The sequence below is a fragment of the Aethina tumida genome, chromosome 4, assembly GCF_024364675.1.
Source record: "Aethina tumida isolate Nest 87 chromosome 4, icAetTumi1.1, whole genome shotgun sequence".
NCBI lineage: Eukaryota > Metazoa > Arthropoda > Insecta > Coleoptera > Nitidulidae > Aethina > Aethina tumida.
The window spans coordinates 6,207,006-6,219,471 of NC_065438.1; the positions used below are offsets into that span (position 1 = coordinate 6,207,006).

The window sequence follows — 12,466 nt, forward strand, 5'->3', positions numbered from 1 at the left end:
TGTCCCAAATATGTTCCGTTGGGTTGGAACAACATGGGCTGATGTGGTCGTGTATTATCCTGCTTTAGTAACAAATTTGGACCTATAAAAGGGGCATATGGCACGACATGTTCTTCTAGAATGTCCAAAATGTAACCCTCAGCAATAAGGTACCCATTATTTGGTATTTGTGGCATTTACAAAGTTACATTGAGCATATTTTTCATTTGGCCGAAGCACATCAAAAAGGATCTTGGGCAGGAGTTGTAGCAGGATTTCTACCCTGACCTGGTCTCCTAGTATGGACACAAGCCTCTTGTACAGTAACTTACTGGAAATGGATTTACGGGATACCCCAAACCTTTCTGGTATTCTGTGGTAACTTCAACCTTCTTCCTCTAAAACAACAACATTGGTTGGACTATTGGAGGAGGTAAATTTCATCAAAATAAGACTAATGTTAAGTGCCAACAATTAGTACAAAATGGCACACAATAGTTCATTAGATAACAGACAGTTACACGTTAAATATTAAAGTATATGACCAAAACGGAGCGGCCGATTTGAAATGTAAAAGAAGAGGGTTTCCTCCGTAATTTTATCTCCCAAAGAGCGTTTGACTTTGACGTACACTGGAACATACATGTAGCCGTATTTCCCTGCAAGGTTCCATTGATAATTCCATTTATCTCCGCCCTTGGAACGACTCGTTATCTGACAGGCGTCGGGGGAGAATTTTCGCCCGGTTCCCGGGCCCCGGAAATCATATTTAGACATGGATGGAAAGCGTCTGTAATCCCCCCCTGTGCGCACCTCTAAATAAGTTAACCTGGCCAATCGATGCGCAATTTTTCGATAAGGATTACGGGCTGGTTTATTTTTTGCGGGTGATGCGGCACAAAAGAACCGACAGAAAGCCATTTCGGCTTTTTGAATACTGTTTTAAAGTCCCCCTGCGACGCGGGCCCGCCACGTCACTCAATCATGCAATAATGCCCCGTATTGTAATCTCTTCAGCAATTCACGTTTAAAGAATAATTGCAGTGAAATTTTATACTGGGTTTTAGCAAATATTCCGTTTCCACATTGTTGGCCGAAACAATGGGGCTTTTGTTGTGTTTTAGGTAGGAAAGTTTGAAGGATTTTTTAGCGAATTTCTACGTGTTTCAGTTTCAAGATTCGGAGTAAATCAAATTGAAACGTACACAATACGTTTTTATGTGATTTGTTTAAAGCACATACCTGAAATATTTAATTACTTCCTTTCATTTTTATGAAAAGTACAAAAAAGATTTATAAATTTGAACTACTATTGCTGTTATTATTAATAGTAATAATAAAAATCCTAATTATTCATTTATTGTTTTTAAACTGACTGCAATTTATCTCAAAAAGTTATTATTTTATTTTTAGTTATATTAATTTTTTCTTAGACATTTGTAATATTTTCAAAATAAATTTAAAATTTTAAGATATATTTTACTGAAATTTAAATTTACTCTAATTATTAAAAATTATTTGATATGTGCATAAATTTTGAATAAAATGAGCCACCCCCAAAATTATACTCGATTAAAAATGTTACTTAATTTACAAAATTGGAATAATTAAAAACTATAACTTAATATTTTTAAAATAAATTTGAAATTTTAAAATATATTTTATTGAAATTCAAATTTTCTTTAAAATTTACTCTAATTATTAAAATTTATTTGATGTATACATAATAAATGAATGAAATGAGTAATCTCCAAATTTATATTCGTTAAAAAATGTTATTTAATTTATAAAATTAAAATAGTATAACTTAATACTTTTAAAATAAATTTGAAATTTTATAATATATATTTATTGAAATAAAAATTTCCTTTAAAATTTACTCTAATTATTAAACATTATTTGCTGTATTCATAAATTTTGAATAAAATAAACCCCCCCCCTAAATTTATATTCGATTAAATATGTTATTTAATTTGAAAAAATTGGAATAATTATAAACTATTTTTAAAATAAATTTGAAATTTTAAAATATATTTTATTGAAATTCAAGTTTTATTTAAAATTTACTCAAATTATTAAAAATTATTTGATGTATGGATAAATTTTGAATAAAATAAGTCACCCCCAAATTTGTATTTGATTAAAAATGTTATTTAATTTATAAAATTGAAATAATTAATAACTATAACTTAATATTTTTAAAATAAATTTGAAATTTTAAAATATATTTTATTGAAATTCAGTTTTCTTTAAAATTTACTCAAATTATTAAAAATTATTTGATGTATAGATAAATTTTGAATAAAATAAGTCACCCTCAAATTTGTATTTGATTATAAATGTTATTTAATTTATAAAATTGGAATAATTAAAAACTATAACTTAATATTTTTAAAATAAATTTGAAACTTTAAAATATATTTTATTGAAATTCAAATTTTTTTAAAATTAAAATTTTTAAAAACTATTTGATGTATGCATTTATATTCGATTAAAAATGTTATTTAATTTATAAAATTTAAATAATTAAAAATTACAACTTAATATTTTTGAGATAAATTTCAAATTTTAAAACATATTTTATTGAAATTATTTTTTTTTAAATTTACTACAATTATTAAAAAATATTTGGTGTATGCATAAAACTGAAATAATTAAAAACTATAACTTAATATGTTTAAAATAACTTTGAAATTTTAAAATATATTTTATTAAATTACAAATTTTCCTTAAAATTTACTCTGATTATTAAAAATTATTTGATGTATATATAAATTTTTAATAAAATGAGTCACCCCCAAATTTATGTATGATGTTATTTAATTCATGAAATTGATATAATTAAAATACTATAACATAATATTTTTAAAATAAATTTTAAATTTTAAAATGTATTTTATTGAAGTTCAATTTTTTTAAAAATTAAATAAACAATAAATTTTATTATTTTTTTTTCTTAATTATTAAAATCCAATTAAATTTGTTTATAAATTTTTGAATTATAAGTACATATAACTTTTCAGAAAACAATCATGTATATGTAATAAATATTTTTGTGTGTATATATATATATATATAATACAAAATTTTCTTGAAAAATGATTTTGTTGAATAAGTCATTTTAAAGAAAGTTATAAAATTAAACGTCATCAACTTAAAATTACTTTTTCCAGTATCTAATATGAAGTCAGAATCAATTTAATTAATCCACAGTGTGTACACAATAAAACAGAGGCCGAAGTTTGCATTAGTCCCATCAAGATTTCTCTTTAAACAGAACTGGGTATTTTGATAATTGTGTCAATATTGGATTTAATAATGAAACAGATTGTATAATATAACCCTTAATTCCGGGGAAAGTGAACCCATTGAATTCGGCGACAATTAATATTTTAACACCGTATTAATCTTGACAATACGGTGTTCCTTTTGTTTCGGACCGTCACGTACAGCCGAGCACAGTGGCCGGGATTGTTTGTTTGGCTTATTAATTTTTCAATTTATACGTGGGCGACTGTATGTCCATTACGGGGATGCCGTTTATCAAAAGACGCGTAGGTCATAGGAAAGGCGATTACGGTCCGGCAGCAGCGGCGGCAGCAAATAAATGAGATGCAACCCGGGCAACGATGGCTCACTTTGAAAAATTGTGATGGAATTGAAAAGGAAATTGTCTGGCATTTTGTATTTTCTTTGTGTGGGCGTATGTGTGTGTGTGTGTATTTTTGTGGATAAGACGAACGCCCGCAAGAAACAACTTTGCATCGAGTGCACATATCTATTTCGGCACGAATAGAAGCAATTTGGTTGTGTATTTAAATTTATTTCTATGTGTACGAGGACTGGGATCGTTTCGTAAGCCACAATATATTCTCAGCCTTTCGTTTAATGATGTCATTTCGGTTTATGTAATCAATTTTAACAACGTCTCCCAAAATAGGATTATTCTTATTATAAATAATACATTTTTTAAATTTAAAAATAGCTCAAAGTTAGTAAGTTAAATAGATTAGACTGTTAAAAAAGTCTAAATACCATTTTTATAAATGAATTTGACAATTCAAATCAAAATTAAGTTCTATAATTAATTTAATTAATATTTGTATGAAAAAATAATTACTTCTCTTAATTGTGTTTTTTAATGCTATTTTTATAAATATTCATATATTTTCTAAATATTAAAATGTATACAATAATTTTATATTGTATTTTGTTTACGATATAAAATCTACTAATTATTTATTAGATTATTTTACAAATTTTTACTTTCCTTAGTTAGATATTTATATTATAATTATATATTTGTTTAGTGTGTCAATTAAATCTACTACTTTAGATAATTTAAAAAAACTAAAATATATTGAAATATAAAAATGTAATTAAATAGACAAAATTCTTTTATTAATTTAATATTTGTTTGAAAAATGTTTACATTTCTTAATTTTTCCACTAATATTCATAAATTTACTAAAAATTATAATTTATAAAATAAATTTGTATTGCACTTTGTTTATTCAATTAAATCTACTAATTTTTTTTAAAACATTTTAAAAATTGAATAAATAAACAATAAAGTAATATAATTATCCAATTGGAATGAGTATAAACAAATTTTTCCAACTAAATTAAAAATTCAATTCAAAATTCTTTTATTAATTTTAAAATGAAAAATGATTACATTTCTTATTTTTTCCCATAAATATTCATAAATTTACCAAAAATTTTAATTTTTAAAATAAATTTATGTTGAACTTTGTTTACAATATAAAATTATTCAATTAAATCTACAAATTTAGATAATTTTAAAATTTTAATAAATAATCAAAGTAATATAAAGTAATATTATTCAATCAAGTCTGCTAATTTAGATCAATTTAAAAATTGAATAAATAAACAATAAAGTGATTTTAATGATTCCAATTAGTATAAACAATTTTTTTACTTGGTATATTTAAAAAAAAATATATTTTTCTAATGTTTTTTTAATTATATATATTTTAAAAATATGTACTAAACGATGTATATTTTAAATAATTTAAAACAAAATTTTTATTTTTCTTATTTTTTCTACAAATATTCATAAACTTACTAAAAATCAAATGTTTATACAATAAATTTATGTTGTATTTTGTTTATAATACAAAATTATTCAATTAAATATACTAATTTAGTTCATTCTGTTGTTTAATATTGTTCTTGAAATTTGAAATTTGAAAGTACATATTCATAAATCAACTGAAAATTAAATTTAAATTAATTTAAATTTAAAATAATTTATTGAAAACATTTTAAAACTACGTTTAATAATATGTTAATAATAAATAATTAAAATCTAAAATAAAATTTATTGGAATAAAAAGATATAATTAAATAGACAAAATTCTTTTATTAATTTAAAATTTGTTTACAAAATCTTTATTTTTCTTATTTCTTCTACAAATATTCATAAACTTACTAAAAATGTTTATATAATAAATTTATATTGTGTTTTGTTTATAATACAAAATTATTTATTCAATTAAAATATACTAATTTAAATCATTTTGTTGTTTAATATTGTTCTTGAAATTTAGTACATATTCATAAATCAACTGAAAATTAAATTTAAATTAATTTAATTATTAATTTATATGGTTACAATAGAATATAAACAATATTAAAAAAAATATTTGTACTGAAAACTTTCAAATTCATTTTAAATTTATCAAATAAATTTTATTGAAATATAGATTTATTCTTAAAAAATATTAATATATAAGTTTGTACAAAACGACGTATTTATTAAATAATTAAAATTTAAAATAAAATTTATTGGAATAAAAAAATTAATTAAATAGATAAAATTCTTCTGTTAATTTAAAATTAACAAAATCTTTACTTGTCTGATTTTTTCTACAAATATTCATAAATTTACTAAAAATTAAATGATTATACAAATTATTCAATTAAATATATTAATTTAGATCACTCTGTTGTTAAATGTTGTTCCTGAACTTTTGTACATATGCATAAATCATCTGAAAATTAAATTTAAATTAATTTAATTATTAATTTATATAATTACAATAAAAAATAACTAATTTATTTGTGCTAAAAACTTTCTTTAAATAATTCATTTTAAATTTATTAAATAAATTTTATTGATATATAGATTTATTCCTAAAAAAAAATAATTATAAAAGAACACTTACGAAATGATGAGTTTGACTTTTATTTACTTACTTTAATTGTTTTTATTTTTTTTTTTTGTATTTTTAAACGAATAATTTTTATAATAATTCTATAAACAACCTTCACAAATTTCTTTTTTAAATTGTTTTTTACAATTTCATTTAAATTTTAACATCTCAGTAAATTACAAAATAAATAAAAAATAAAATTATAATAAATATTATTTTCTACTTTTTATTATGTTGTTTTTTAAAGTTTTCAACAAACTTATGACAAATATAAAAAAAAATTACTGAAAATCACAGTTTAAAATAAATTATTTTGACCCAATATAAAACCACATTTTATTATTTATAAAATAAATTAATATTGTAGCATATTAAAAAAACTTCTTTAGTCATAATTATCATAATTAGTATTTTAATTATTTTCCCAATATATTTTTAAATATTTTTTAAAATATTAATTAACAAACTTTTTTAAATTAAAGTTTGTGCACGTTAATTTTTTTTCGAGTAAAATTCAATAAAAAACCTTTTTATATTTTAATGAATAGGTACGTAAAAAACGACTTTTATAACGTTTTATGTAGTTTAAAATGGAAAATGTAAATTTACGGCAAAATTTTGTTGCATAAGTTAAAAACAAATAAAATTATCGTGTTGATTTATTTACTGGATCGTTTGTTGTTTTTAAAGCGATAGTAAATTGTAGCAGATAATTTTAAAGGTAAATAGAAAATTAAAAGACCTAATTAAAAATTAATTTACTTTGCTACTTTGTGAGATTTTCTCGTTAAAAGAGTTTATTAATGTATTAATAAATTGTTCTTCAAAGCGTAACGTTAGTTATAATTATAAATTTGTTTAAATTTAACATGTGCAGAGCTCCTTTTGATATAAATCAAAAATCAACAAAATAATATTATAATTTGCGCAAATGTTCAGTTTTAATTTATACCTCGACGAAATATTTAAAAATACCAACAAGCCAGACCAACAAATTGATATTTCCCGGTGTTTATCCACCTCGGTAAATATTTGCCGGATCATTAGATCATTGCATCGGCAAAAAGGTGAACTTGCATCAATATTTGCCTTCGATAATTTTTTTTTTTAACCAGTTGCGATTTTTCGGGCACCGCATACGAAAGGCGAGATTATCGCATTACGATCGATCCGAAAAATCCACCCAGATTATTAATCAAATTACGATGTTTGAACGTACAAAGCGGCGTTTTAACATTTTTTGTTTTTTCGGTGGTCCGTAATTAAATTTTCGGTCGCGTTTCGCGAATCGATTTTGTGCAGTGCAATGCGTAAAACAATCGTGACGCGGGAACGGTTCCTTTTCGTTCGCAATTATAATAATTGACGGTCTCCTTTTTATCGTTTCGAATCAATCTCGTTACGATGCTGCGCTGGAAAACCGATAGATAAGCTTCCGTCGTGTTCGTGTTATGTTTTAATGTTGGAATTGTTGATGAAAAACTAAAATCGGGCGCATTTTAATGATTTATGTGTCTTAATTATATGCCAGGGCGTGTCATTTCCAGTAATTAACAAGCCATTTTGCTGCCCATGATATTTTGATTTATGTAATGTTAATTTGGCGCATTGGCACTTATAGTTACTTTGTCACTAATTATACGATTGCTTCTAATGCGTTATTGTTAAAGTAATAGAGCAAAATTATCCTGATAACGGGTACAATAATTTTTTTAATTAACCTCATTCCAGTAATTGTCAGAGCCACTTGATGATTAATAAACTTGATCGGGAGCAATTTCATTGTAATATTAAACGATGAGCTTTTTATAGATAATTATTCTCATAAATAATGACATTAATTTGAATAAAATTTACGTAGACTGTGCTTAAGCTGATGGTTTTCAAATTGGTATACTTTTCTAAGATATTTGAAACTTCTTTCATACCTGAAATCAAATTCTAGGTCGAAAATGTCAGATTTAAATGTATTATTAAGAAGTTTGAATATGTAAACTTCTTCCAAACTGTAACTCAAACTTAATTGTAAGATAAAAATCCTTGATTTATAGATATTCCAAATTTGTAGATAGAATCTCTTTCAATATGAAATTATCTGATTTAAAGATATTTCTAAGAATTTAAAACATGAAAACTTCTTCCAAACTTAAAATATATCTTGGTAGTAAGAGAAATTTGTCAGATTTTAAAATGTTTCTAAGAAATTTGAAAAAATTCTTTCAACTTAAAATGAATCTTAATACTAAGAGAAATATATCAGATTTATAGATGTTCTTAGAAAATTTAAAGACAAAAACGTCAAATGTGTAGATATTCCTAAGAAGTTTGAAGACGAAAATGTCAAATTTATAAATGTTTCTCGGAAATATGAAGATGAGAACTACTTTTAAACTTAGTCAATCTTAATTTTAAGATAAAAATATTAGATTTATACTCATAAGAAATTTGAAGATGGAAACTCTTTCAAGATTGAATTATAACATTTTCAGACGTTTCTAAGTATTTTGTAGATGAAAACTTATTCCAAATTTAAAATAAATCTTGGTAGTAAGAGAAGTATATCAGATTTGAAAGTGAAAACCTCTTTAATATGAAATTTGGAGGTGTTTGGAAGTATTTCATGAAAATGACCATGACAGATTTTGAAATCTACCTAAGAAATTTGAAGGGCAAAACTTCTATTTAAAGTCCAACTTCATTGAAAGACGAAAATATTAAATTTATAAATATTTCTAGGAAATATAAATATAAAAACATCTTCCAAACTTAAAATATATCTTGGTAGTAAGAGAAATTTGTCAGATTTTAAAATGTTTCTAAGAAATTTGAAACAATTCTTTCAACTTAAAATGAATCTTAATACTAAGAGAAAAATGTCAGATTTATAGATGTTCTTAGAAAATTTAAAGACAAAAACGTCAAATGTGTAGATATTCCTAAGAAGTTTGAAGACGAAAATGTCAAATTTATAAATGTTTCTCGGAAATATGAAGATGAGAACTACTTTTAAACTTAAAGTCAATCTTAATTTTAAGATAAAAATATTAGATTTATACTCATAAGAAATTTGAAGATGGAAACTCTTTCAAGATTGAATTATAACATTTTCAGACGTTTCTAAGTATTTTGTAGATGAAAACTTATTCCAAATTTAAAATAAATCTTGGTAGTAAGAGAAGTATATAAGATTTGAAAGTGAAAACCTCTTTAATATGAAATTTGGAGGTGTTTGGAAGTATTTCATGAAAATGATCATGACAGATTTTGAAATCTACCTAAGAAATTTGAAGGGAAAAACTTCCATTTAAAGTCCAACTTCATTGAAAGACGAAAATATTAAATTTATAAATATTTCTAGGAAATATAAATATAAAAACATCTTCCAAACTTAAAATATATCTTGGTAGTAAGAGAAATTTGTCAGATTTTAAAATGTTTCTAAGAAATTTGAAAAAATTCTTTCAACTTAAAATGAATCTTAATACTAAGAGAAAAATGTCAGATTTATAGATGTTCTTAGAAAATTTAAAGACAAAAACGTCAAATGTGTGGATATTCCTAAGAAGTTTGAAGACGAAAATGTCAAATTTATAAATGTTTCTCGGAAATATGAAGATGAGAACTTCTTTTAAACTTAAAGTCAATCTTAATTTTAAGATAAAAATATTAGATTTATACTCATAAGAAATTTGAAGATGGAAACTCTTTCAAGATTGAATTATAACATTTTCAGACGTTTATAAGTATTTTGTAGATGAAAACTTATTCCAAATTTAAAATAAATCTTGGTAGTAAGAGAAGTATATAAGATTTGAAAGTGAAAACCTCTTTAATATGAAATTTGGAGGTGTTTGGAAGTATTTCATGAAAATGATCATGACAGATTTTGAAATCTACCTAAGAAATTTGAAGGGAAAAACTTCTATTTAAAGTCCAACTTCATTGAAAGTCGAAAATATTAAATTTATAAATATTTCTAGGAAATATAAATATAAAAACATCTTCCAAACTTAAAATATATCTTGGTAGTAAGAGAAATTTGTCAGATTTTAAAATGTTTCTAAGAAATTTGAAACAATTCTTTCAACTTAAAATGAATCTTAATACTAAGAAAAAAATATCAGATTTATAGATGTTCTTAGAAAATTTAAAGACAAAAACGTCAAATGTGTAGATATTCCTAAGAAGTTTGAAGACGAAAATGTCAAATTTATAAATGTTTCTCGGAAATATGAAGATGAGAACTACTTTTAAACTTAAAGTCAATCTTAATTTTAAGATAAAAATATTAGATTTATACTCATAAGAAATTTGAAGATGGAAACTCTTTCAAGATTGAATTATAACATTTTCAGACGTTTCTAAGTATTTTGTAGATGAAAACTTATTCCTAATTTAAAATAAATCTTGGTAGTAAGAGAAGTATATAAGATTTGAAAGTGAAAACCTCTTTAATATGAAATTTGGAGGTGTTTGGAAGTATTTCATGAAAATGATCATGACAGATTTTGAAATCTATCTAAGAAATTTGAAGGGCAAAACTTCCATTTAAAGTCCAACTTCATTGAAAAACGAAAATATTAAATTTATAAATATTTCTAGGAAATATAAATATAAAAACATCTTCCAAACTTAAAATATATCTTGGTAGTAAGAGAAATTTGTCAGATTTTAAAATGTTTCTAAGAAATTTGAAAAAATTCTTTCAACTTAAAATGAATCTTAATACTAAGAAAAAAATATCAGATTTATAGATGTTCTTAGAAAATTTAAAGACAAAAACGTCAAATGTGTAGATATTCCTAAGAAGTTTAAAGACGAAAATGTCAAATTTATAAATGTTTCTCAGAAATATGAAGATGAGAACTACTTTTAAACTTAAATTCAATCTTAATTTTAAGATAAAAATATTAGATTTATACTCATAAGAAATTTGAAGATGGAAACTCTTTCAAGATTGAATTATAACATTTTCAGACGTTTATAAGTATTTTGTAGATGAAAACTTATTCCAAATTTAAAATAAATCTTGGTAGTAAGAGAAGTATATCAGATTTGAAAGTGAAAACCTCTTTAATATGAAATTTGGAGGTGTTTGGAAGTATTTCATGAAAATGATCATGACAGATTTTGAAATCTACCTAAGAAATTTGAAGGGCAAAACTTCTATTTAAAGTCCAACTTCATTGAAAGACGAAAATATTAAATTTATAAATATTTCTAGGAAATATAAATATAAAAACATCTTCCAAACTTAAAATATATCTTGGTAGTAAGAGAAATTTGTCAGATTTTAAAATGTTTCTAAGAAATTTGAAAAAATTCTTTCAACTTAAAATGAACCTTAATACTAAGAGAAAAATATCAGATTTATAGATGTTCTTAGAAAATTTAAAGACAAAAACGTCAAATGTGTAGTAGATATTCCTAAGAAGTTTGAAGACGAAAATGTCAAATTTATAAATGTTTCTCGGAAATATGAAGATGAGAACTACTTTTAAACTTAAAGTCAATCTTAATTTTAAGATAAAAATATTAGATTTATACTCATAAGAAATTTGAAGATGGAAACTCTTTCAAGATTGAATTATAACATTTTCAGACGTTTCTAAGTATTTTGTAGATGAAAACTTATTTCAAATTTAAAATAAATCTTGGTAGTAAGAGAAGTATATCAGATTTGAAAGTGAAAACCTCTTTAATATGAAATTTGGAGGTGTTTGGAAGTATTTCATGAAAATGATCATGACAGATTTTGAAATCTACCTAAGAAATTTGAAGGGAAAAACTTCTATTTAAAGTCCAACTTCATTGAAAGACGAAAATATTAAATTTACAAATATTTCTAGGAAATATAAATATAAAAACATCTTCCAAACTTAAAATATATCTTGGTAGTAATAAAATTTGTCAGATTTTAAAATGTTTCTAAGAAATTTGAAAAAATTCTTTCAACTTAAAATGAATCTTAATACTAAGAGAAAAATATCAGATTTATAGATGTTCTTAGAAAATTTAAAGACAAAAACGTCAAATGTGTAGATATTCCTAAGAAGTTTGAAGACGAAAATGTCAAATTTATAAATGTTTCTCGGAAATATGAAGATGAGAACTACTTTTAAACTTAAAGTCAATCTTAATTTTAAGATAAAAATATTAGATTTATACTCATAAGAAATTTGAAGATGGAAACTCTTTCAAGATTGAATTATAACATTTTCAGACGTTTCTAAGTATTTTTTAGATGAAAACTTATTCCAAATTTAAAATAAATCTTGGTAGTAAGAGAAGTATATAAGATTTGAAAG

At 23.2% G+C, this 12,466-nt stretch overlaps 1 protein-coding gene across 6 annotated transcripts in view; it reads left to right on the forward strand.

Annotated features, from left to right (window-relative positions):
• Window positions 1-12,466, forward strand: part of LOC109604923 (growth factor receptor-bound protein 14) — a 429,146-nt gene that overhangs the window by 316,898 nt on the left and 99,782 nt on the right. The gene's annotated exons all lie outside the window — the stretch shown is intronic.